We start from the raw sequence: 5,709 nt of genomic DNA on the forward strand, positions 1-5,709 counted from the left end.
CCCAAAAATTTAAAGATAAAAAAAAAAAAAAAAAAAAAAAAAAAAAAAATGGAGGACAGGAGCCTACGAAGACAAAAGTGCCTACGGCCCAGAACAGTCACAACTCAGCCTTGGGTGAAATGGTTCGATTTTGTTTTTAAATGGATATCTAGATATTTGTATGAGATCTCCTCACTTTAAATACTGGAAATTAGTTTTAACATCATTTTGTGGCCCAACAAAACACGCAGGGTTTGGGCTGCAACTTCTCCAAAGCCCGAGCTATGTCCGCGTCCTCCGCTTGGGGTGGCCTGGCCAGGTTTCGGGTCCCCGCCTCCTGCCTGGAGGGCCCAAGGGCCGCGGGAACCTGGCGAGTCAGACCAGGCGCCAAGCCACAGCCGCGCGCCGTCCCCGGCCCCTGGCCTCGCCCAGCCGGGGCGCCCCCTGACAGCCGCCACTGGGGAGCTCCGGACGCGCTCCTTCCGGGGGCCCCGCGGGGAGTCGGGTCGGGCCTCCCCGGGGCGCGGGAGCAAGGCCGCCCGGCTCATCCCCATCCCCAGCCCCACCCCCGGCCCGCGTCACCACCGCGGCGAGGACCGCCTGCCGCTCCCCGGTCCTGGGCCCTGCCCCTCGCGGGCCGGCTCCGGGACGCGAAGCCCATAGAGGGGGTTTTCCGGCCGCAGGCGCTGGGGCCGCTCCTCCTACGGCGAGGCCCGGGGCTGCGCGCTGCGCTCTTTGCAGGGCCCCCGTGGCCCTCCCGTCACGGCCAGGCTAGGCGGCTCCTCTCCCGAGGGCAACACTCGCAGGCTTCCCCTGCTTGCTCCGCCGGGGGATAGCCGGGAGATCGGCGCGAAGTCGCAGAAGGCTCGGGCCTGGGCTCGCGCCGCGAACGCGCATGCTCCGCCGAGGCCCGCCGCGGGCGCCGGTGCGCCCTGATAGAGCCATCGCGAGGCCCGCTCAGCGGAGCTCCAGTGGCGCAATCGGTTAGCGCGCGGTACTTATACAGCAGTACATGCAGAGCAATGCCGAGGTTGTGAGTTCGAGCCTCACCTGGAGCACGACCCTTTTGGATGTCTGCAACCCCTTTTGTGTATCTCCTTGCCAGAAGGAAGGAGTTAGTCTTTCTTTAGACTTCTCCCTTCTTGTCTCTAATTGCTGTGTCGCACGTCTCCATTGGCCGCAAGCAGAAAGCAGCTCGCAGTGGACTCTCAATGCCCGTTTTCCGAGCTACTTGTTGCCAACGCGCGACATCCAGCCGCTCGAACCCGGACATCCACCGACTGCGTCCTTCTAGTGCACTTCTTAGGCGGGTCCTGCAACTGCACCTAGTCCCGGACCACAGGAGGGCGGATGGAGGTGGCGAGGCGCTCCATTGTGGCGGGGTCCCTAGCTGGCCGTGGGGATCGAATATTCTGGGCACTTCACTCTACAGTGCGAGCCGGAGCTCCCGGTGCCGAGATGAGGCCCAGGGCCGGGCCCCTGCCTCTCGCCCCCTGGCGGGGCCCAAGCACCGCCGACCACTCCCAGGCGTTAGGGCCCGAGGCCCAGCGCGGGGCGTCCGGGGAGCTGTGGAGAGATCTGGGGCGACTGTTTTCCGCCCTTGTAACTCGTGATGAGTTCTTCCCCCTCGCTTCTGTCTGCAGAGACCAATAGACTGCGGGCCCTTCTCAACCCAGGCGCCCGGCCGTCCCTGGGCAGATTTGCAGTTTGGGGAATGTGCTCGGAGAGTTTCCCTACCCATCCTGTGCCCCTTCTCCTAGTGGCACGTCACAGATCCTGGTTCAGAAGTCCTCCCGGGGGCCGGGAAATCAGGCCAAGTTGTGGGCGGATGCGCCCTGCTCCACATCCCCAGGGGGGTGGGCAAAGCGGGCACAAGCTTAAGGGTTGGAAAGACTCCCGGACGTGTTCTTTCAAAGGGGAGATTTTCAGCTGTTTTCATGGACGGGATCGTTGCTAGATTTTGGATGCAAATATTACCCCGCGAGTGGTAAAAAGCAAGACCTAAAACGTTCAGAGAAGTGGATGGAGGGCGGAGCTCTCGTCTATCTCCTCCGCTAGCCCAGGCTTCGGTTGCTCTCACCCACCCAGCCCCCAGATGCAGAACAGGAACCTTGTGCCAACTGGAATGTGGGAAGGGCCGCCCACTTCCCCTCGTCCTGGCGCCGGGTTCCTCTCCAACCCCGGGGAGGTCGCCTCTGGCTCACAGACATCCTCAGAGGCATGGGGTGGGTGCCCTGTAGAAATGCAGCCCAGGCTTGGAAACAAATAAAATCTCTATCCATTTAATAATAATAATAATAATAATAATAATAATAATAATATAGGTGCGGTGGCTCACGCCTGTAATCCTGGCTCTTTGGGAGGCCAAGGTGGGCGGAATTTTTGTTGTTGTTGTTATGACCCAGGAGTTTAAGACCAGCCTGGCCATCAGGGTGAAACCCCGTATCTACTAAAAATAGAAGAATTAGCCGGGTATGGTGGCACGTACCTGTAATCCCAGCTACTCGGGAGGCTGAGGTGGGAGGATCTCTTGAATTCGAGAGACGGAGGTTGTGGTGAGCTGAGATGGCACCACTGCACTCCAGCCTGGGCCAGACCTGTCTAAAAACAAAAACAACAAAAAAACCCTTGCGGCCTCGCGCAGTGGCTCACGCCTGTAATCCCAGCACTCTGGGAGGCCAAGGTAGGCGGATCACGAGGTCAGGAGACCATCCTGGCTAACACTGTGAAATCCCGCCTCTACTAAAAATACAAAAAATTAGCCAGGCGTGGCGGCGTGTGCCTGTAATCCCAGCTACTTGGGAGGCTCAGGCAGGAGAATTGCTTGAACCCGGGAGGCGGAGGTTTCTGTGAGCCGAGATCGTGCCACTGCACTCCAGTCTGGGCGACAGAGCGAGACTCCGTATCAAAAACAACAACAACAACAACAACAACAAATTGCTTACTTTCTTAAAAAACAAAAACAAAAACAAAACAACCCAATAGCTTTAATGGGATATAATTCCTGTACCATACAACTCGTCCATTTTAGAGTGTACAGTTCAATGGATTTTAGTATGTTCACAGGTAAGTACAATCATCACCACAGTCAATTTTCAAACATTTTCATCACCTCAAGACTAGTTCTCACCCTCCCATCTTCCATCCTGTTCCCCTACCAGCCCTAAGCAATCACAAAGCCACCTTTTGTCTCTGTAGATTTCCCTAGTCTGGACTTTCCTACGAATGGAATTATACAGCATGTGGTCTTTTGTAATTGGCTTTTTCACTTTATAATATTTTCAAGATTCATCCATATTGTACCATATATCACTGCTTCATGTCTTTTTGTGACTAATAGTCCATCGTATCGATTCTTTCCATTTTTTAATAATGGAGAAAGGGTTGGCATTTTCAAAAGGAAATTTGCCAAAAACTGCTTTGTAAGAGGTGATTAATTTTAAAATGCACAAAGCAGAAGAGTGATCAGACTCGGTAAGTGCAGGTTTCTAACCTTCACAGGTAACTCACTGACCACCAGGAGTCTCTTAGGTACTTCTCAGAGCTCAGCTCAAAGCAAGATCCCAAACAGACAACAATAAATGAATGAGAGATCATTCTGTCAACCTCCTATCACAGAGAAATTCCTTCCACAAAACCCCAGCTCCTATTTGAAAACTACAAGCATCAGAATTTCAGTTCCTCTCAAGGCAACCTATTCCATTTTCCAACAACTGTTATGGTTAGAACATTCTTCAATATTGTTTCTGTCCCTGCTGGTTACTGCTGGAATGGCAGTGGCTTTGGCAACTGTTTCTCTGTTAAGATGGTAGAGTTGGAAGGAAGCTAAACTAGTTGTTCTTTCCTTAATTTAGAAATCTTCAGCTAAGAAATTGATTAGGCCATAAACAACAAACATACTGTGAACCTATTTGTGGTCCAATGTCTTAAAATGATGTTGATAGAATTTTTTAAGGTTGTGGTGGGTGATAAAAATCAAGTCAGCAGGGCATGGTGGCTCACACCGTAATTCCAACACTTTGGAAGGCTGAGGCAGAAGGATTGCTTGAGCCCAGGAGTTCAAGACCAGCCTGGGTAACATGGGGAATCCTGTCTCTACAAAAAATACATAAATTAACCCAGTGTGGTGAGGCACACCTGTAGTCTCAGCTACTTGGGAGGCTGAAGTGGGAGGCTCACCTGAGCCCAAGAGGTAGAGGCTGCAGTGAGCTGAGATTACACCACTGCACTCCAGCCTGAGTGATTCTGTCTCAATTAAAAAAAAAAAAAAATCAAGTCAGAATATAGGAAAATGCTTTAAAAACCACAAAGTATTATGATATTTTTATTAGCATCAGATCACTGGCTTAGGCCTGACTATACTGTGTAGTGGCTTCAAGAAGGAAGTGGGTAAGTACGAAGTGACCAAACTGGGAAGGAAGCTTGAAGTGACAACTGAACAGCCCCAGGCCCCAGCAGGAGAGAAACCTGATGTAACCCAGGCTGACCTTGGCTTTGTAGAATGCTTGGATGAAGACGAGCTCATCAGAGCTAGGGGTGACACAGCCTGAAAGGAGTGCACATTCAGTAGAATTTGGAAGAAGAGTGGAGCCAATCCAGAGACAAATGTTTCTGACAAATGACAAGATGCAGTTTTCATAGAGATAATTGTAAGTCTATGTTCAGTTCAAAGTGCCATGTGTGAGGATGCCTGGCTTGACAGCTGTTTGCATGTAAAAGATCTGGGGATCTCGGATGTGTGCAACCTTGGTCGTGCCAGCAGTGTGACCCAACTGCTAAGAATGTCAACCGATTATTAATGCATTACTATATAATGCATTACATGGTGTAGTGTCAGGGATCACAAAACAGCCATCTGTGGAACAAATCTAGCCTGCAGACAGATTTTGTTTGGCCTTCCAGCACTAACTTGCAAAGTACTGACATTAAAAAAAAAAATCATTTGCCTACATATTCGGAGATTTCACAGAAATGCTGAGATTTTCAGTTTCTAATGAAAAGTCAGGGCTGGGTGTGGTGCCTCACGCCTGTAATCCCAGCACTTTGGGAGATGGAGGTGGGTGGATCACCTGAGGTCAGGAGTTCAAGACCAGCCTGGCCAACATGGCGAAACCCCATCTCTACTAAAAATACAAAAATTAGCCGTGCCTGTAGTCCCAGCTACTGGGGGGAGCTGAAGCAGGAGAATCTCTTGAACCTGGGAGGCGGAGGTTGCAGTGAGCCGAGATCACACCACTGTATTCCAGCCTGGGAGAAAAGGGGGAACCTTTCTGTAATGAGATGAACAAACCACACGCTACAGTCAGAAGCCCAGCCATCTGGGGCCTTTATTCCTACATAGCAAGACTGACTGCCCAACTTGGATGTGTATGTGGCTTTTGGTTTGCCACGGTCCCTGTCACTCTCCATTAGTCTCCAACACAGAGGTAGGTGCCAGCTGCCATGATTCACTGGCTTGCTTTGCTGTTTTCTTTATCCCAGACTCATTTCAGTCATTTGTACCCTACAGATATTGAGTGTGTGGCCTCCATATGGGTAAAGGGAGGGGGTCCTGTTGAACTCTCAGTAGGTCAGAACACAGCCAGAGGGCTGTGATCTGTAGAAACAAGCTCTTTTAAATTCAACAAAACAAAACCAAAGCCCAATTCTTTATTATGGAAAATTTCAAACATACACAAAAGTAGAGAGAACAGTATAGTTAACCCCCATGTTTCCACTTTAAAGAATTGT

The 5,709-nt window shown here is 51.1% G+C and overlaps 1 non-coding gene across 1 annotated transcript; it reads left to right on the plus strand.

Annotated features, from left to right (window-relative positions):
• The first annotated feature begins 944 nt into the window (after window positions 1–944).
• TRNAI-UAU lies at window positions 945–1,037 on the plus strand. Its single transcript is given in 2 exon segments — window positions 945–982; window positions 1,002–1,037. It is a non-coding gene; the product is annotated as a tRNA-Ile (tRNA).
• The last annotated feature ends 4,672 nt before the right edge of the window (window positions 1,038–5,709 follow it).

This window comes from Theropithecus gelada, chromosome 13 (assembly GCF_003255815.1).
Source record: "Theropithecus gelada isolate Dixy chromosome 13, Tgel_1.0, whole genome shotgun sequence".
NCBI lineage: Eukaryota > Metazoa > Chordata > Mammalia > Primates > Cercopithecidae > Theropithecus > Theropithecus gelada.